This window comes from Panthera leo, chromosome B4 (genome assembly GCF_018350215.1).
Source record: "Panthera leo isolate Ple1 chromosome B4, P.leo_Ple1_pat1.1, whole genome shotgun sequence".
In the NCBI taxonomy this organism is placed as follows: domain Eukaryota; kingdom Metazoa; phylum Chordata; class Mammalia; order Carnivora; family Felidae; genus Panthera; species Panthera leo.
Window position 1 is genome coordinate 11,600,012 of NC_056685.1, and position 22,083 is coordinate 11,622,094.

Here is a 22,083-nt window from a genome sequence, read left to right on the forward strand (position 1 = left end):
ACATGCCACTAACAAGCTGTATAATCTTGGGTGAATCTTTGGCCTTCTGTGTCCTCAATTATACAGTGATGGATCCCAAAGGCAGCTTCAAGCTCTGGAACTCTCTGACACTCAGACACCTCTGAATCTTCATGTCATGATTGCACTGGATTCTGGTGCTTCTCTTTGGGTTTTGCTCTTTGCCTGGAAGAGGTTGTTGCCATGTCAAGTGTATCCCATTTGCTTCTCGAGAAACGTGGAGAAGGATCTCAGATGAACCTGTGAATTTCAGGCTTTTCCAAACTTGGATCCCAGCCCAGAGGCAAGGAAGAGCGTGAGGTAGAATTGTTTCTAGGACTTATGAAACCCACATTTACTGTAATTTCTTTCCAAGTCTGGTGTTAAATTAACAAGCTCAAATATGAATGTTAACAAGGATGACTCAGGCCTGGAGAATGTGGTAGCATGACACTGGCTTTAACTAATTGCAGCAAAAGAACTTTTCTGATCCATTTGTTGACAAAAGACAGCAAGGTATCATTAATCTAGTTCTATGATCTCTAAACAGGTTTGATAGTGCACCCTTCTGATAAATTTTTTTGAGCATGCAAGCACTCCAAACATATGAATATTTATATATTTGGAAATTATAGGCATGTAGTATCATATGTACCTATGAACCCATAAAACCTACACAAAGGGAAAAATCAAAAAGGCAAGATCAAAACAAAAGAAACACTTTCGACAGAAGAAAGTTTTATCTTTGTTAGATCAATGTGATTTAGCAGGCTACTATTTTTGTAACACAATATGAAAATCTGATTTTAAGTCCAGTTTATCCACATCCTTGGCTTCTAAGCATTGTTGTAACTGAAAAGTTGCAAAGCAAAAATACATAGATCTAAATGGGAGAGAATTATTGGTGGGGTGTTTGTTATTGGGGACTTGGCCAAATCCAAACTGGGAACTTACATGACCCCAAGTAATGACAATACAGCCAATCGGCCTTCTACCCTTCCTGCCAATGACCCTTGAACCCCTCTAGGTCATGTTACACAACCATCACTATAATCCAGGTGCAAAAAGTTCCTCAAAGACTTTATTTCTAAGGTAAAATGATGGGTCAGTGTTTATATTTTAACTTAAAAAAATTTTTTAATGTTTATTTAATTCGGAGAGACAGAGCATGAGTAGGGGAGGGGCAGAGAAAGAGGACACACAGAATCCAAAGCAGGCTCCAGGCTCTGAGCTGTCAACACAGCGCCTGATATGGGACTCAAACCCACGAACCACAAGATCATGACCTGAGCCTAAGTCAGACACTCAACTGACTGAGTCACCCAGGTGCCCCTATATATTTTAACTTGTAATAAACACTTAAATTTTTTGAAAAGTCATAAGTGAATAAAAATATGTACTGATGCCTGTCTCTTAATTAAAGCACTCCAGGGAGCTTGGGGATTCAGACTGTTTAGAGCAATGGTCCTCAAACCCTTGAAGAATGTGGCCTCTTTTCATGGAACTCAGCACACTAGCAAATAGAATTGGCTAAGAAAAGACACAATGCAAAAAACTTAAAAAAATGAATGTATAGGGGCACCTTGGTGGCTCAGTCGGTTGAGCATCTGACTCTTGATTCTGGCTTAGATCATGATCTCAAGGTTGTGGGATAGAGCCCCAAATTGGGCTCTAAGCTGATTGGGGAGCCTGCTTGAGATTCTCTCTCTCTCTCCCGCTCTCTCTTCTCCTCCACCATTCGTACCTGTGCTCGCTCCTTCTCTCTCCCTCTCTCTCAAATTAAAAAAAAATGAATGTGTAAAGAAAAGGTGATACATACATTCGATGAAATATTACCCAGTCTTAAGAAAGAAATCCCACCATTTGTGACAACATGGAGGACATTATGCTAAGTGAAATGAGTCAGTCACAGAAGGACAGTTACCACAGGATTCTACCTATATGAGGGATCTGAAATAGACAAATTCACAGAAGCAGAGAATATGGTCACGGTTGGCAGGGCCTGGGGGGAATGGCAAGTTATTCAATGAGTATAAACTTTAAGTCAAGCAAGATGAATATATTCTAGAGACCTGTTGTGCAACATTGTGCTGCTAAGAGAGTAGATCTCATACTAAGTGTTATTACCAAAACAAAGATAAAATAACAAAAAAGAACCCCAAAGGGACTCTGGGAGGTGTTTAATGTCTGTTCTTTGATCGTGGTGGTAGTATCACAGGTGTTAAAAAAATTTTTTTTAACGTTTATTTATTTTTGAGACAGAGAGAGACAAAGTATGAATGGGGGAGGGTCAGAGAGAGAGGGAGACACAGAATCTGAAACAGGCTCCAGGCTCTGAGCTGTCAGCACAGAGCCCGACGTGGGGCTCGAACTCCCGGACCATAAGATCATGACCTGAGCTGAAGTCGGATGCTTAACCGACTGAGCCACCCAGGCGCCCCAGTATCACAGGTGTTTATAGAAGTCCAGACTCATCACATTGTACACACTCAGTATGTACTATCCTTTGTGTATCAATCCTACCCCAATAAAGCTGTAAAAATTGAGTTTGTATTTTACTCCTCAGAGGCACCCGTGTCTGTTAAGCAATAATAAATACATGTAGGAGACCTATTTCATCAATCTATAGTCAAAGCTTGGAGGATATAGGAATTAAGTAACCCTTGCAACCAGTCTGCTCTCCTTGACCGTAGCCAAGACCCCTTGATCACATCCCCTAGTGGGAGGGCAATTACTTAGGAATAAATATCCAGACTTCTGAGTGGTTGTCTTGAAAACTCAAACCTATTACGTTGAGTCAAACCTTCTAACCAAAGGACCTTAGGGTAAAGCAGGCATTGTGCTGATTGATACTTGTGACCTCGTGGAGCCAAAAGGAAAATGAAAAAAGAAGAGAGGGACACAGATAAAACACTTGCACGGAATAAGAACCATCTGTGCTAGAATTGAGATGCAAAGATGTCCCCTTGTGCAGTAGTCCTCAAATTGAACTGGTCACAGGGAACACCCAGGTGCCTTGTTGAGCTGCAGGCTATGATTCAACAGGACCAGGGTGGGCTGATCATCTGCATTGCTAACAAGCTCCCAAGAGACACAGGTGCTGCTGGTTGAAGACTATACCATGAATGACCAGGCCCTAGAATATGTGTCTTTGACAGTCTTTCTTGAGTCTCTCTCAATTTGCTGGCAGCAGCCAACAGGTGGGAATCCTATAGCGGCTATCCCGGGGCAGCTGCCTATGAAGTATAGAAGCTCGTGATCAGGAGGGTGGCTGCCCACACAAATCACAGCTCCTCAGCATTGCCTCCAGCCAAATCAGATGGCATCTTTGGGCTAAACCTCTTTAACTTCCAATTCCATCGCCTCCAAAGAGCAGATGTAGCAATAAAGCCAAGAAGGAGCCCTGCTTCTTGGAAGGAACCCCAACGGGAGCCCAGCCACGCTTTAGAGAAGAGTCAGCGGCTGAGTGGCTGAAGTTGAAGGCTACAGGCGAATGAAGCCCTTGAGTGTCAGCCCACAACCCTTCCACTGCTGCTCTTCATAGAAAGTCCTCTGTCACCTGAGCCACCCATGTCACAGCCCCAGGAGGAATAAGTTGGCTCTGGACTGCAGGGCAGGGCTGATTCCAGCACCCTGAACTTGAAGACTCAGGGGCCATAGGGATCAGCCATTTCTATCTCTCTCAAGACTACATGGCTCTCCCCATCGTCTCATTTCCTAAAAGAAACTACCTTCTGTGATTCCACCGTGATACCCAGGCCCCCACATTACTATGAAATAACTGGAAACTTCTATTGTCTTTAAAAGCAGAGAAGATGAAAGATTAATCTGTGCTCCGGTGGGGGTGGGGGGTGTCCCCTCTACAGTGAGAAAAACTGTTAGACCTGGCTAAAGGGAACCAAAGCACCCCGACCATCCCGGCCCCCAGGGAAATGTGAATGTGTGCAATCCTCTTTTTCTCACAGGAAGTGAGATGGTTTTGAACAGTTTTAAAGTGACAGTGAATTCTTGCAATGCTCTTAAAAACATCCTCCCACAGATTCACACTTTGAGCAGACTTGCCGATGAATCACTTGAGGAAGCCGCCAGGTTAATTTCCCTGTTGAGGGTGAGCTCCGGGAGCCCCTTGTCTCTCCCTACCTACCCCCTATTTGGTTACAAATGGCAATAGCAGAGGGTGGATATGAATGAATGAGGGCAAGGGCTGCGACTTTTCCACTCCCCCTTTTATCCCCAGCACACACCGGGCAGCACCATACAGCTGTTTGTTGGATGAGTTAATGAATCACCAAATTACCGGGCCAGCCAATGGGACGCCTTCTGTGTCTCCTAGTGGGTCAGCCTCTCTGCCAATTGCGTGTGCTGGATGAATGCCCGCAATCCCATAATGCCGCTCACCTCGGGGCACTCCCTGGAGCACACGTTTGGGCATTGCTAGTCTCTGCTGTCCTGGTTCTGTTTCCCTTTGTCCACACTCCGTTCTCCCTCTGGCTGGTCATTGGCCTGCCAGATTTAGGTCCCTCTTAGGAACTGCCTGGACACTTGGTCTGCTTCCCTGCTTACAGAGGACAGGCAGGAGGAGACTTGTCACAGATCTCTCACCAAGCATGTGTCACCAGCCCCGTGTCTGCATGAACCTGCTCATGAAGGCTGTGAGAGGCGGGGTTCCTGGAAGGTAGGGCTTTTCCACATTTACCTTGAGGCCCAGCTGCGGTAGGGTTCAAAACCCTCCTTGTACTGCTTTGTCCTGTTTGTCTTTCCTCTTGTGTCCAGGAAGAGCGGCTTTAAAACTTGAAAAGTAGGGGCAACTAGGTGGCTCAGTCGGTTAAGCGTCTGACTTTGGCTCAGGTCATGATTTCATGGTTCATGGGTTTGAGCCCCCTGTCGTACTCTGTGTTGACAGCTCGGAGCCTGGATCCTGCTTCGGATTCTGTGTCTCCCTCTCTCTCTGTCCCTCCCCTGCTCTCATTCTGTCTCTCTCTCTCTCTCTCAAAAAAATAAACAAACATTAAAAACTTGAAAGGTATTAGTTAAGAACTGAGCATCCCAGCTTGGCATACAAGGGCAGAAATTACTTCTGGGAAATGGCCAGAACCTGCTTGGAGCCACTAGGGACATGAGTCCACTAGCCTGCCCTGGACTTTGCCCAGTGTCAGCAAAGTGTCATCTTAGGGTCAACATAATGTCATCCCACCACTAGGATGGATGTTGACCCAGTATTCATTTTTAACCATGCCTGGCCCCCTGGTGATATTCATAACAGCCAGAAGAGGCTGTGTTCCAAGTTAATTTAATCAGAGACAGTTCCAGATGTTTCCTTTCAGTTGGCCAATTGGGTGTATCTGATGCATTCAGGATGGCTAGAAAGATGCCAGGGGCTTTGAGGACCTAATTAAGAATAGACATGGCCAGGCAGTGATTTCCAAGGGTTAGTGACTGACAAGCTGGGAGGGAGGAATGAACAGGTGGACAGAGAGGACTTTTTTCAGAGCAGTGAAAATACTCTGTGATACTATAATGATGGATACATGTCATATATTTGTCCAAACCCCCAGGGTGTGCAACGCCAAGACTGAACCTAGTGTCTGCTTTGGACTTTGGGTGATGATGATGTGTCCATGTGGGATCGTCAGTTGTATCAAATGTTTCTCTCTGACAGGGGATGTTGGTAAGGAGGGAGGCTGTGCATGTGTGGGGGCAAGATATGTGTGGGAAATCTCTGTATTTTGCTCTCAATTTTGCTGCAGACTTAAAACTGCTCTAGCAAATAAGGTCTTAGACAAAACACCTGATTTCCTCCCTTAAGGGTGTAAGGGTATGATAGGGTTGACCATGTTGGCAGGTGAAAAACTGGGTGAGGCAGACTTGGGGGTAGTTGAGGAGCCCTCTCCCCAGGTGTCTTCTGTGATTCTGAGGAAGTTCTCCTGTGAGAATGGGGTACAGGAATAGAGAGCCATAAACTAGAACCCAGAACTGGCAGGGCTGTGCTCAGGCAGACCTTTACCTGAAGGGTGGGTTGAGAGTGGGAAAGGGGCAGGAAAGAAATGCTGTTGTTATCACAGAAGCTCATCTCAGGCACCTTGCCCCCACCCTGCTGCGCCCGTCCCCTCCCTCCCTCAGCTTGAGAATGTGGTTTATCTTTGCTCTGGGCACATGCACTGAACTGCGTGTAGGCAGGAAACTTGTCCTCTCCGATGCTTTATTCGTTCCGGAGCGGACCACAGTCAAGGCTGGGACTCCCTGTCTGCTTCCCTGGGGCCCAAACTCCTGCTGGCCACATCACCACGTGTGGGCAAGCCTGAAACAAGGACCCAGTGCTCTGTGGCTGCCACGGTGTCCAAGCAGTCGGGCTGCATTTCAGCTAATTCCCATCTGGCGGTGATTTGCTCACTCCCAGTAGCTCCTTGGAGTGTGGGTGGGTGGCTTGAAGATGACTTTTCTCACTTTTGAATTTTTGCAATTTGCCCGAATCTTCTTATGGGCCTCACCCAGTGGTTCTCAGCCTGGCTGAGCATTGAAATTACTCGTGTGAGTCTTTGCTGGTTCTGATGTAATTGGTCTGGGCTGTGACCTGTGCCTTGGGAATTTTTAAAGCTTCCTCAGATGATTCTAGTGTAAGGGAAAGTGAGACTCGCTGGCACAGCTGAAGCATTTCTGGATCTGATGAGGATTAAATAGCCTGACCCTGAAACTCCTTACTGCCCTTGTCTGGTGAATACAAAGCAGGAATAACCCGGAGAACAAAGAATTAGGATGCTTCTGTCTGTGGCTTCTGTAGGAATGTTTCTTGTCTACTCTCTGTGTTCTTTAAGGGCAAATCCATGAGGTGACTGATCCCTTCCCTTTTGAGCAAAGGATTTAAAATGCTTTTGACACAAATTCTATATCCCAGATAATGGTGACAGACAAAATATGGAACACTCAGTTAAATTTGAGTTTCAGAAAAAAAAGACTTTTTTTTTTTTTTTTTTTTTTTTTTTTTTTTTTTTAGTATAAGGGTATCTTATGCAACGTCCAGGATATACCTACACTAAGAAATTAATCAAATTCCACTGGGCATCCTGTATTTTTAACTTGATAAATCTGGTGACTGTAATAGATACATTAATCAGAACTTTTTGTTATAGATGACAATACCTAACTCTAAGTAATTCAAGGAAAAAAAAAACCAAAACCACCACATGGACCACCAGTCCATGTATTTGGGCTGTGTTCAGATGTATCTAGGGACCTCTCTCCATATTTCTTTACTCTTCTCTTCTCCATCCAGTTCTTTCTAAAAAGAAGGAAAGAAGCCCCCCTAATGGCCTATGATCCCACTGGAAGAAAGTCTCTCTGAGAGCTTCAGAAACTGGGAAGGCAGATTATTCTGGTTTGAGCCACAGGTCTCTCACTGAATCATTGTAGCCAAGAAAGGTGAATACTCACTTTGCTCTGGTGTTTATCACATGCCCACCCTTAGGACCAGAGCGGTGGTCACTTCCTCTCCAAATCACAGGGGCTGCTCAGCTTTACTATAGACCAGATATGGGTGGTTTTCCAAGGGAAAGGATTTTGAGCAAACATATGTGTACTCCATTCAAAGAGGAAATGTATTTCTTTTTCATCCCAAAAATGTGAGCATTACTGCCTAAGGAAGGGAGAATCTGAATTAGGATGGCTGTGAGGTCAGAGAGGGGGCAATTCCCCCCTACTAATGGTCTCTAAAATGAACTGCACAGTTGCTCAGTAGGTCTACAGGGAGAGCACACAACACCTTGCCTCCCACTCTGCCATCCAGCAAGGACTTCTACATGGAGAAGAGATGATGAAGGTCCCCAGTATATCATTTAAGGAGTGAGAGAGACAGTGCTGTGCTCAAAGGAAGCCTCCTTTGAGGCTCTGTGCACCTCTCCAACTACAAAAGTGGGAGAAACCTCTAGATCTGCTGTGAAGAGGCGGCCTTCTGATGCCTGAATGACTCATCCATATGCTCTTGACCCACTGTACCCCCAGTTACCTCACCAAGGTGACACCTGAAAATTCACTGGCTCCGTGGGCAGGTGGATGACTATGCTCCTGAGAGAGCGGGAGATCTACAGGAGTGGCTGCATTCTGCTTTGTGCTGTGAAGTTCCTGTTTATGTGTCTCATGTTTGAGTTCTTGACCAAAGCATAAGCTTCTTGCCGGTAGGGATTCTTGATTCTTTCATAGAAGCCACAATGGGGCTTTGTGGAATGTTTTAAGTTACTAGAAGGATGGGGAGGAGGCTCCTTTATCCTCTTGTCCCCAGCTCTTGTAAATCAGCATTTCTATTTAACATACCTCACCATCAAGAGATGTATCTCAGAATCAACTTTTTAAAATGAAATTGCCTATTACATATTTCAAGAAATTCTGATTGAGAAGATTGAGATGTAGGGTTGGATTGGAATGTATATTTTGGTTTTTGAAGAGCTCCACCAGTAATTCCGAAAAACACTCTTCTTGCCACAAACCACCTTCAATTGAAAACGGTTTGAGCTTGATTCTCTTCAATTGCATGGAATATCAGAACTAAGTCTAGAACAACAATGCCTGTGGTTGATTTCAACACATCTTCACACTATGGTCTACCACAGTTGTGATGGAAATAATTTAAAAGAAATGTGAGCCAACCTAAATTTGCATGCTGCTAACCAACACTAGTTTTATATTTAGAACTACTTTCATGAAAACACACACACAAAAAAAAACATTTCTAGAAAAAAAACATTGCTTAATTAGGGGAGGTCATTCCTCTTCTTAGGTTGGCTTAGGTATGTTCTGACAGAGCATTCCCCTCTCTTTCTCTCCTAACTCCTGGAAAACATGTGACAGTAATCCCCATGATTATCCTGGGGTAGAACTGCCATTGGCAACATGGATATTAAATACGGTGATGAATGAATGCACTCATTGTTTTATCTTGTGTTACAATAAGTAAGAATCTGATTCTTCCCAATAAAGCCAAAAGGAATGGGGAGCTGAGAAGCATAAAGCCAAGTAATAGCAGTATGGGATTGTTAGGCTGGTAAAACAGGAAAGGGCAAGTGAGAGCTTGGAGAGAATCCCACAACCAGAGTCTCTGACTGTGATGCAGATGCCACCTGTTGAACTGTAGGGTCCCAATGACCAGAAACTATAGAAGATTTTCTATACATGGGTCACTTGCATGCCCATCCCACTAAACTCCAGGCAAATTCCTCTTCTCAAGAGCCAGTGGAAAAATAACAAAGCCCTACAGTTATATTGTGTAGATCTTTTGATGGTCCAGTCCTTGGGTCTTAAATGAAAACAAATCAAAACCATTCACAGGGGCACCTGGGTGGCTTAGTTGGTTAACCATCCGACTTCAGCTCAGGTCATGATCTCATGGTTTGGTTTGTGAGTTCAAGCCACACGTCGGGCTCTGTGCTGATAACTCAGAGCCTGGAGCCTGCTTCAGATTCTATGTCTTCCTCTCTCTCTCTGCCCCTCCTGTGTTAATGTTCTGTCTGTCTGTGTCTCTCTCTAAAATAAATAAACATTAAAAAATTAAAAAACAAACATTCACAAAGGGACCTCTCCTACCCCAACTCTTCACAACCCCCCACCCCCAACAAAAGCAATAATTTCCAAAGTTTCCACATTTCAGGTTTACATATGAGGATATTAACATCCAACTAAATCTATTTTCAGATTCATATTTTAACTGAAATGATAATACTTTATAATTTAAAAAATTCCCATTGAGTTCCTTCTCTAGTACTGGAAGATTTTCCACTAAATATGGCTATATACCTCCCTACTGCCTTTGATGGGATCTCAACTCACTGTCTAAAGAAGACATTCACAGGCCTAAAACTTGTCTGAAATGTAAGATAAACCTTGAACACCACTGAAATTCTTCTTCTTCTACATCATAAGAGATCTGGGATTATTTTAATGTAAGATAAAATTTTAAACTATTTGTTGGGAAAACTGAAACAAACATAAGGGATACCGTATAGCCCTATGTTAGGGCTATAAAAATTTAAGAACATAGAGTCATACAAATATATAATAGTTTTTTTACTGCTTTATAAGTTATGAAAAATAATTAGTAAGAAAGCTGCTCAGAATATTGATAAAGAATTGGTATGGTATAATGTTTGAGGTAATTTTTAGTATAAATTTCCTAAGACCATTAAGTGAAGGCAGATTGAAAAAGTTCCTGATCTAATATATCTTTAACCATCTTGCAAAGTCTTGATCGAGAACATTTTCTGCTGACCTAAATGTGAGACAGGAAACCATCAAAATCCTAGAGAACACAGGCAGCAACCTCTTTGACCTCAGCCATAGCAACTTCTTACTAGACATGTCACCCAGGGCGAGGGAAACAAAAGCAAATATGACCTATTGGGACTTCACCAAGATAAAAAGCTTCTGCACAGTGAAGAAAACAAACAAAACTAAAACGCAGCCTATGGAATAGGAGAAGATATCTGCAAATGACATATCTGATAAAGGGTTAGTGTCCAAAATCTATAAAGGGCTTATCAAACTCAACATCCCAAAAATAAATCAGCCAGTTAAGAAATGGGATGAATAGACAGTTTTCCAAAGAAGACATCCAGATAGCTAACAGACACATGAACAGATGCTCAACATCACTCATCATCAGAATTACAAATCAAAAGCACGATGAGATACCACCTCACACCTGTCAAAAGGGCTAAAATTAACAACACAAGAAATAATGTGTGTTGGCAAAGATGTGGAGAAAGGGGCACCCTCTTGCACTGTTGGTGAGAATGCAAACTGGTGCAGTCACTCTGGAGAAAAGTATGGAGGTTCTTCAAGAAACTAAAAACAGAACTACCCTATGATCCATCAATTGCACTATTAGATATTTACTCAAAGGATACAAAAATACAGATTCAAAGGGGTACATTGCACCCCAATGTTTATAGCAGTGTAATCAATAACCAGATTGTGGAGAGAGCCCAAATGTCCTATTACTCAGCCATCAAAAAGAGTGATCTCTTGCCATTTGCAACAATGTAGATGAAACTAGCATATATGGATGGAACTAAGTGAAATAAGTCAGAAAGACAAACACCATATTATTTCACTCATATGTGGAATTTAAGAAAGAAAACAGATGAACATATGGGAAGGGGGTAGGAGAAGAGAGGGAAACAAACCACAAGAGACTCTTAATGATAGAGAACAAACTATGGGTTGGTGGAGGGAGGATAGTGGGAGATGGGAGCGGGTAATGGGTACTAAGGAGGACACTTGTGATGAGAGCTGGGGTTGCATGTAAGTGATGAATCACTGAATTTTCCTGAAACCAATATTGCGCCGTATGTTAACTAACTAAAATTTAAATTAAAAAAACCATTTTATGTCACTTGGGGACTTGAGTCCCCTCATACACCTCCCCAGGTGTCCCCCATTCCTAAGGCCCAGGCCACTAAATAATTCAATCTCCCCCACCCTCAAAATTAAGAAAAGATGATGGGCCCTTCGATAGGGTCATTAATTTTACCATCAATGTAATGATTTTTGTTACACATCAAGTAATTAAGAGTCCTGAACACTTTATAGTTCTTTCAATCCATTATTTTCTTTTAACTCCCAAGCCTTTTCTTTCATTGCAGGAATCTGGTCATGTTTAATTGTTATTAAATGCAGAGTGCCTTGAAATCACTGACAGCATTTAATCTTGAAAACATCTCTGCCTAAATAAGCCAATTTTGAGATCATATTTTTAAAAAATGTGTTACCACTTTTAAGCAGTGGTGTGCCATTAAACCAATTCTTCAGGAAAAGAAAAAGTCCTGATTTGTTGCATTGGGTGGTGACAGTGGTGTAAAGAGTCCCTCCAAGCTGATTTCAAGCTACCAACGCGCATCACCGAATGTGGAGGTAGGGAGAGACCACACAGCAGGCTCTCACAAGTTGGCTCCAGTACACCACTGATGCTAACCTGTGCACGTAAAGATGTTTACCACCTGTACACATAATTTAACAAATACCTGTAAGAAGAATACCCGCATCACCAAGGTCGGGAAATAGAACATGGCCGGCACCCTAAGCGTCCACCACGTGATCTTGCCCATCCAGAATCCCCTTGTTCCCCGTTAGAGTTCACAACATCATCATTCCCAAGGTGATCCCTGCCCTGCTATTCTTGATACTTTACCACTTACATGTCTACCCCTCAGCATCCTGATTTAATTTGGTCTATTTTGAACTTTGTATAAATGGAATCGTGCTTTATGTATTTGTGAGATTTATCCATGTCGGTGCGTGTAGCTATCGTTCATTTTTATTACTGAATAGTATTCCAAAGTGTGTATCTATTCAATGATGTACTAGAACCGGCAGGTACCTCTGATGGGTAAATGATAAAGAATTTTGCAAGCTAGCTGGTACCATGTTGGTATCCTGAAATTGGCCATAGTAAGAATATTTATATCCTGGAAATTGGCAAGTGCTATAAATCAGAGCTTTCTCCTCCTGTTGTTAAACATCTGCCAGTATGCTACTGCACATACGATAATGTACTTATCCATTCTACAGTAAATGGGCATTTGGTGTGTTTCTAGTTTTTGCCTGTGAACATTCTCTTACATATGTACTGGTAGATACATTTCTAAAGGATAGGATATCCCCACTCCCCAGAGGAAAGTTAAGTCACAGGTTATGCACATGTTCAATTTTAGTTAATAATGTCAAATAACTTTCCAAAATGTTTGTACCAATCTACATAGAACCTCGGTGGTTTTATTGTGATATTATTCAATATCCTTGCCGTCCCCTGGTATTGCCAGACTCGTAAACTTTTGCCAAAATAGTGGTTGTATACTTATACATCATTATGGTTTTAAGTTGCATTTGCCTGATGTCTGATTAGGTTGAATACCTTTCCTTGAGTTATTTGAATGTTTCCTTTTGTAAAGTACTTGTTAAACTCTTGCCAATTTTTTTTTTACTCTTTCTGCTACTGATTTTCACACTTCTTTATATATTCTGGGTATTCTAGTATAAGTAATTCTATAAATTTTCCTCCTTTTTTGATCTCTTCTTGAAGTTTGTTAGCATAGTTGCTATGCCATTAATGAAAAATACCTTGTTTATGGTTAATGTGGACAGATTAATACAGACTTTCCATTTACTATGATGTGTGCCTGAATTTTGCCCGATAGACTTCAACCCTTGAGAATCACTTCATTTCTCTTGATCATGAGCTATAATTCAAAGATGGAGTATAAAAAATCTGTTTCTCTGAGTCTCAAAGAGGCAGGAAGAAGGGAGAGAAAATTCTGCTTGTGTCGTGCTTTGGATCCTGTCCTCTACTCTCCTGCCTCAAATATTTTTTAATATCTTGGGTCCAGTCTGTCTAGCCTGTGTATTTCATTCTCTTGGAGTCTAGAAACAGCTGTAACTCAGCACAGTACACTGGGAGATTGCCTATCCCAAACACCCTTTCTACATTTGCTAAGGTTCCATTAATACCTAACAAAGAAGAGAAAAAAGGAAGCAAAGATTACCATGTAATCAAAAGACAAATAGCTTAGCCTTCTCAGGCTGCTATAACAAGGTGCCATAGACTGAGTGGCTTTAAGAAAACCAAACTTTTATTTCTCACAATTCTGGAGGCTGGGAAGTCCAAGATCAAGGCACCAGCAGAGGGTGTTTAGTGACAGTCCACTCCATAGACAACTGTCTTCTCGCTGTGTCTTTATATTGTAGAAGGGGCAAGAGAGCTCTTTGGTGTTCATAAAGGCACTGATCCCATTCTTTGACTCTACCATCCCACTAATGTTCTCCCCATCTGAATGATCAGGAGAAGCTCCATATATTCACCTGCCCCAGCCAGTGAGAGGGGAGAAGTGATGGGCAAGCGGCTCCCATTTCAGTGTCCAATGAGAATTCCATATATCACTCTCACTCCATCAGGCAGAACTTAGACAAAGAGTCACACCTAGTTGCAGGGAAGGCTGGGAATTGTAGTCTTTAGCTGAGGAGCCAAAACTTGATGTGTTCTAGTAATAAAAAGGGGAGAAGGTCTGTGGAGAGTCAAGTGTCTTTTCCATAGGTCTTCAATCAGGCTGCCTGGTGACAACATCCTGAGATCCAGGGAAGTGACTTACTCCTGCCTCTATCTCTGGTCTCTTTACCCTATAAGTATTTTCCTCCCCTTCCTGTTTGTGCCCTTATTCCCTTCTTGGGTTCGTCTGCCCCTTTTAGATACCAGGCCTTCATAAGTAGTTCAGATAAATTGTTTCAGAGCCCACAAATCTCTATAAAGTAGGAACTATGAAAATCTAAGGATTATCTTGAGACAGATTGTACCCATAGTCCTTTGGTTGCTTGGTAAGTGATAAAGACTCTAATTTTCTTTTTCTCAGTATTTGGGGTTTGGCCTAGGAAAATGTAACTGCTTGGGGAAAAGGAAGAGAGACTAGAGAAGGAGGTTGGATTACTTTGAACAATAGGTGTTGATCACTGGTTCTTAAGGTTATGGTCACTCAGGGAGCTTCAAGTTACCACCAAGGCTAAGAACCACCGACTTAAGTTTATATAGAGAGAATACATCTCCATTTTGCAAACTCAGCTGCAAAGCTGGTAGATAGAGATGGCAAGGGTCCCTGTAACACATCAGTGACTATGTCTCAACTCTGGCAGCTAGAACAATATCCCCATGGCCTAGAAGCCTTCTGTAAGTGTTTGTGAACCATAAAAGACCATTCAGGTTATAAGACAGAAACAATGGTCCTGTGATAAGCCAGTTACCTGGAAATGAAAAGCACAGCAGTGAACCTCACTTACTACATCTGTCAGCTTTCCCTCTGCTCTCTCTTCTGAGCAGCTTCTCTTGTCCCCAGGGCCATAGCTATTGTCCTGATATTGTTGCCAACAGTAGGGGACAAGAGGGCAGCTGGAGAATTGGGGGCTGATTTATAGAGAGACTTGAATGTCCTGGAGTTGTTCCCATTTCTAAATTCTCTCTTTTATGTGCCTCCTTTTAGAAAGTGAATAATCATGTGTGAGGGCAGTCATCTTTGGATGGTGATGGGCACATTGAAAAGAGAGGGACCTGCACAGACCCTACCTCCACTGAACATGCATACTCCCAACACCTACCTTTTTTCTCCTTGACATTTTCGATTTTTCCCTTTGTTCTTTCCATGCCAACTCCATATTTCCTTTGACTGGTGTAGCCACTAAAAATCATCTCAATGTTTGGCTTCTGAGACTTTGTTCTTATTTATCCTTCTACCATTCTGAAAGCAACGTATCTGCCTCCTTACGGTCACTTCATGCCCAAGAGACCAGGGCTCAGCTCTCCTCTTATTATAATCTCTACTAAGAAGAGATTTCACTTCTCCTTTGCATAACAAGACCCTCAAATACTACATGCAGGGCTCGAAGTATGGTCCATGACAAGAGAAAAATACAGAAAGTAAGTGTAAGCATCTAGAAAAGGTTTAGTAGGTTGACATTGCTGCAACATCCAAGTGGGTTATTTTGAGCTTTGCATGCTATTTCCCATTACCAGCCCCTTTCCAGTTGCTAAAGTGGACCCTGGAGTTGATAAAGCAGTATGGGTAGAATGATTACCCACATGGCATGCAAGTTATTACTGCATTATAATTGCAACATATAGGATATAGGATGACCTATGTCTTGGTTTTTCTGGGACAGTCCCAGTTTAAAACTCTTGTGTCAGCATAAGTATATTAGAGTTCTTCTTTCTCAGTAGCTCCCAGTTTGGACAATAAATTATATGGTCACCCTACTTGATCCCCGTCCACAATGCATGACCACTCCTCACTCCATATCTCGTAATAAGCAGTCACAGTGCTTTCAGGAGAGGCCAGAGAAACTTTTCATCCAATTCAAATACATTTTTACTTCATGGATCTAATCCAGTGATTTTTTTCATAAGCTCTTTGTGTCTTGTGAGTTACTTATGAATCATCACTGAGAAATTTCCTCAATGAGTTTAAAGAGCCTTTAATAAGTAACTTGCTGCCATGAGACTTCACAGGATGCAAGCAGATGGAAAAGGGTGATGTTTTCTTTGCAATATAAGTTCTCTGTAAATGACAGATAGGTTTGTCTCGACCTCTCATTATTACCCATGTGGTCTCATTGGGAAGGCACTAGAAGTCCATCTTACTTACAAACACATCGGCCCCTTAACCTGTTACTGTGCCTAAAATTCTTACGTTCTGGGCTGTTCTGTTACATTTGGGAGAAGATCTCTGTTAAAATGCAAATATCATAGCTTAGAGAGCTAAACCCCAAGAACACCTTAGTGCCAGGGCTCAGAGCCCTGGGAGAATGGAATATGGATATTTTTTATTTTTGTTTTTTTTAATTTAATTTTTTTTTAATTTACATCCAAGTTATTTAGCATATAGTGCAACAGTGATTTCAGGTGTAGATTGCTTAATGCCCCTTACCCATTTATCCCATCCCCCCTCCCACAACCCCTCTAGCAACCCTCTGTTTTGTTCTCCATATTTAAGTCTCTTATGTTTTTGTCCCCCTCCCTGTTTCTATATTATTTTTGCTTCCCTTCCCTTATGTTTATCTTTTTGTATCTTAAAGTCCTCATATGAGTGAAGTCATGGAATATGGATATTTTAAGAAGGATGTGAGTCAAAGAACAGAGCAATACAATACTTGTTGAGGAAGGCAGGACAAGGACATCCAGTAATGTGGCAGAGGGTGTGATAGGAGGCCATTGGGCACCAAGAAAGAGAGAGGAGGCATCATCTCTATTCCATAACTTGGCCCATCATTGGCCTGAGGTCACTGTGTATAACAGAATGCCAAGTACAACTTTGTAACCTCTGAGAAGTTCAACCAAGGCCCAAAGTTAAAACAAAAGGTTCTAAATTAGTATCCCTACCTTCAATAGAGAGTTGGCCAAGGGAAGCCTCCAATGCTTGAGTCTTAGATACAAAATACCGCTCCATCCCCTTTACCTATGTCTTATCACCACCAAAAGAGAAATGAAAGGGGGAAAAATGGAAGTTGTAGTTATCTTGGTTGGCAACGCCATATTCATAGTGGTAAATTGTAGGGGTGAAGAGGTGTGCCTTCCCTTCACAGAGGCCAAGTGGCAGAGATTAGGGTACAAGCAAGAAAGAGACTAGCATTTCTGTTTCCAGTTGAGCTTTGGTTTGGGCACCTGCTGGTTGGCTCCCCTTCTCAGGGAAGGACACATTTTAGTTAACCATGCCGAAGAATGGCTGATCCCAGTTCATGATGCCTAACCATGAATAGATCTCTTTAGTATGAGGGGTATCTAGCATAGCTTTTTGGTTTTTTCATCTCCAAGATGTGGCCTTTAACTGAAATTCTGGGACAGGAAAAGTCTCCATCAACGCTTGTCCTTGATCTTTCCCATCCTCCTCAATTGCCATTATTTCTAGGAATTGAACTGAGGAGTGAAGGCTCTCCCTACTTTAGCAATATGTGGGAAGCAGGGTCTGAAGTGAGCCATGAGGATAGTCAGACGGCTGACACAAATGATGCCCTGGCTTGAACCAGGGCAGGCAGGTAAAAGGTGGGCACAGGGCCTATAGCAGGGAAGATGGTGGATCAATAAACCCAGGAGCATGGCAGGAATGGCTGTGTGCCTGGTGGATTTGGGGGAGTAGAGAGATTTTATGGCCAGTTTGGAGCTGAAAACATGTAGAAGAGCCCTTAATGTCTGCCAAACTTGGCCAGCACTCAGTACTGCTGGCAGCCCCAGCTAGAAATCTGTTTACCTAAATGAATGAAACATCAGATAAGGTTTGTGGTGGAAAAGAGCCATGGTTCTTCATCTAAATTTTGCCATTAGAAGGAGACAAAAAGCTCATTTAATGGAATGTGAGGCTGTGGTGAAGCTCTGGTGAATCTGAGGCAGAAACTTCAGTCTGGGGTGAAACCTTGTTTAGTTGATGGAGAAGTGATTCCAGAGGAAAGGACTTTGCAGCCAGAGTATTAGAGAGATCAGGGTTGACCCAGAATTAGGAATTTGGTATTCTTTACTTTTTTTCTCTGATTTTTTTTCTTTTGGGTTTTATTTAAATTATGTTTCATAGAAAAAGATTTATAAATTGGCAAATTCTTAACTTTCCTTGGCAATGAGAGTTCCACTAGGGTATGAGGATGACTAAGAAGTGGGCATTGGAGTTTTTATGACTGTGTTACTCAGAGTTCTTTAGAGAAACAGAACCAATAGAATACATGGGTGGATAGATAGATAGGTCTACAAGGAGTTTTGCCTCAAGATATTGGCTATATCTATCTATATCTATATCTATATTTCTATATCTGTATATCTACTTAGTTATTATAAGGTATTGGCTCACATTGTTAAGGAAGCAGAAAAGTCCATGCCTTGTCACCTGTAAGTTGGGGACTCAGGAAAGCCAGTCATGTAGTTGTAAGGCTAGAGAGCCAATAGTGTAGATTCCAGTTCATACCTGAAGGCCTGGGAACCAGGAATACCAAAGACGAGATCAATGTCTGAGCTCATTCAGTTAGGCAGAGAGTGAATTCAACCTTCTTCTGCCTTTTTTCTACTCAGGCCCTCAATGGATTGAGTGATGTCCACTCGCATTGGGAAGGGCCATCTGCTTTACTCAGTCCACCGACCCAAGTGCTAATCCCTTTCAGAAACACCCTCACTGACACACCTAGAAATAATGTTTAACCAGCTGTCCACTTACTTCCCAGTCAAATTGACACACAAAGTTAACCATCACAATGAATAGTGTATTGGGAGCCATCATGAGCTGTAAACCAACTCTCCATGGGAAGACAGATCCCTAATTTGTATCATTTACTGATTTCTGTGGTGCAAATATTCTGACCATTATCAGTATCCAGCTACCAATATGAAGTCACTGAGCACTGAGTTGGGAAGAAATGCACACCGTTCGCTCTCACAAGTGTCTGTATGATCTGGCTCCAACACAGGATGGGTTGAGAGCAAACATTTGAGACCAAATAGAAGTATTTTAGACTATTCTACTAGAGAGGGGTGGAAGGGCTAATTTTGGGCATCCATATTTTTGTGGTAGGTGTTTTGGAACATTTTTGAAAACTAAGCCACCTTCCCTGGTTCTAATACTAGTATCTTTCCTGATTGTGGGATTTAGGGAATTTGATCCTACCTCTCATATGAAAATTTACATCAAGTCAAACATTCCTCAAGCTGGAGAAAATTTTGAGGGTCTTCTGTCCCAACCCACTCATTTCAATATGAGGAACCTAAGGCTCAAGATGATAAAGTGACTTATCCATGATCCCTGGGAATGTTCTTGAAGAAGCTAAAGCCAGACTCTAGATCTGCTGACTCTCTAGCCAAACACTGTGTGTGTGTGTGTGTGTGTGTGTGTGTGTGTCTGTGTGTGTCTGTGTTTCTAACTACAGTTGGCTGCTCCTCAAAGATGGAGATATTAGAGATGAAAACAGAGGCTCTGAGTGACACAGAAGGGAGGAGCTCAGAGTGAATTGTTCTAGATGGGTTAGGAGTGGACATCAATGTAGAATACATAATTTTACTTAATTATTTTTGCTGTGGTAGAATGGCAAGAAGTAGCATTGTGGGAAGGAGAAAAATTAGGTTCTGACCACAAAACAGCATTTACCTCAAAATCAGATTGAACAAAACTGACAGAATTCAATGCCAGATCTCCAAGTGTAAGTTCCATGAATCAAAGAAAAACCATGCCTGACACTAAGCTCTGTAAGAGGCAAAATTGCACAATACTTGATAAAGCTGTAGGGTTTTCTTGTGTGTGTGTTTGCTGGGAGGTGGAGGTGGTGGCAGAATCATCTGAAATAGTGGTGATGAAAAAGAGCAAGAAAGTGGAAAGAAGAGAGGAGGTTGCACATTTCCTCCTCAAATACGGAAGACACAGTAGCCATAAAGTCACCAGGGAGAGAGAACCCCCAGAAGCGGCCCATCCTTGGTAGTTGGTTTTGAGCTAAATTACAAAAGAACTGAAGGATGAGAGATAAATGGCTATTGTTTAAAATTGTGGCCATTCAAATAAAGCTTTTTCTCCTCTGCCTTGTCCTATAATGGTAAGAAAAGTCTTGGTGGATTTTGAATGGCTAGGGTCATCATTTCCATGTTTGATGGAAATCAAGTTATCATAACCAGGATAACCTCCCCTACTGTCCTCCCACTCAAAATTTTCCTTCCACTTTTTAAAACACCAACAGCATTCTTGCCCCTTAGGGATTTCCCCCTGAGAAGCAACAGTTTCCTGTCTCCAGTCCCTGAACTCAGCACAGCTCTGACCATCTCCTGGGAAAGGAATTCATATTTGTAGACCTTCCTGAGAACTGTGTTGGAAGAGGGCCTCCATGGGCCATCTGGGGCTCTTACATTAACTTCTACAATTTTCTGTAGTGGAGAGATGCTGGCGTTCTCACAAGGAAATGACTTTGTTTGACATTCTCAAATGAAGAATAGAGGTAGGGTAAAACTAAATTTTAGTTACGAGTCAAACTCGAGCATCAGCCTCCCTCTCTTTCAAGGCTACCTTCCTCCTGGAACATATGGTGAAGGTGTAGGTGTTAGCTTTAGAAAGAACTTCTGGCCTTACTTCTGGAGTCTGAAAGCTCTCCCACCCCCTCAGGATCCCACTGTTGTGCTGCCCATAATAGGATGCCCTTTCCTGCTCCTGAGTACCAGTGGGAGGAGGGATGTGGGATCTACCACAGTGTCCCTCCCTGTCTCGCACATGAGGGTCCATACCAGCACCATACAAAGCAAAGTCTGCACACAACACCTCTTTAGGTTTGACATGACAACATGGGAGAGAACCACCGAATAAGACTTCGCTCATAGTTTACAGAAAAAGTGCCCCAGAATTTAACCCTCCATGGATACTATATTACCTGCTCTAAGAATGAGGTATTTCTTCGTGTACTGATACAGAGGAATCTCCAATACATATTTTTAAGTAAAAAGATAAAGCACAGAATAGTATATTGTGTGACTGTGTGTGTGTGTGTGTGTGTGTGTGTGTGTGTGTGTGTGAAAGAAGACACAAGAAACCAATAATTTGGGCTGTTCTGAAGAGGAAACCCAGAATGGCTGGGTGATTCAGGTAGGACATTCCGTGTGTATCCTTTGCTACCTTTTGAATGTGGGATCATGCAAATGTATTACCAATTCAAAAATTAAAAATGAAGTTCTCAGTGTTTACTTAACATAGTTTGAAGGGTTTTCTGTCCTTTGCAACAGAGGCATTCTGACTGAGATATCTTTACTGTTTTATGTATATTTGGTTTGATTCCAGCTCTGAGGAAAATGTTTCTCACATATGAAATTCTCAATGTTAACTTACTTCTTTTTCTTCCTTAATGAGTTCTGTGTGGATTTCTCAGTGTTTCCACCTGCTCCCTTGTGCCCTGTACTAAAGAGTTTGGGTAGTTAAATGGAATTTCATCATGGGGGTAGAGAGACCTTATAAGTTATATGCTAAATATAACTTTCCTCCAAGTCCAAAAGCAAAGTAGTTAAAATTGAAGTCTTCCCAGGGGATCCCCTTAATAGCATATTCCAGTTCCTGCCCACTCCCCAAGGTACTTCATCTCCATAATCATCCACCTTGTGGGAATCTTGGCTTACCTAGAGTATGCATTGCAATACCTTAACATCGAGCAAGGGCTCCCAACATAGAAGCTCTCACTAGTATTGCTTCTCTGCAAATAGTTTGGCTAAGAGAGTCCTTGGGAATGAGATAGCTCAAAGTTCCCAAGCCTAGTTCCATCACCTACTAGCTATGTGAGTGGGAAGAAGTTAGCCTTTCTGGGTTTTCTTTTTTTCATCTGTAAAATGAAGCTCCATTTTATATTTGTAAAATACTTGCTCCAGGATGGTTGTGTGGATTCAGCGAGATAACACAGTTTGAAAAGCGTTTAACCCAGAACCAGGTGCAGAGTCAATAACAGCCCAGCCCTCACATGGTGAGGCCTCTTCGTGTGGACCACAAGCCATTAGCTATAGTTGCCTATTCAACAACAGTTGTCTGCCAACCAGAGTGCAGCTCTTCAATGGTGCTGAACATCTTTTTAATAACATCC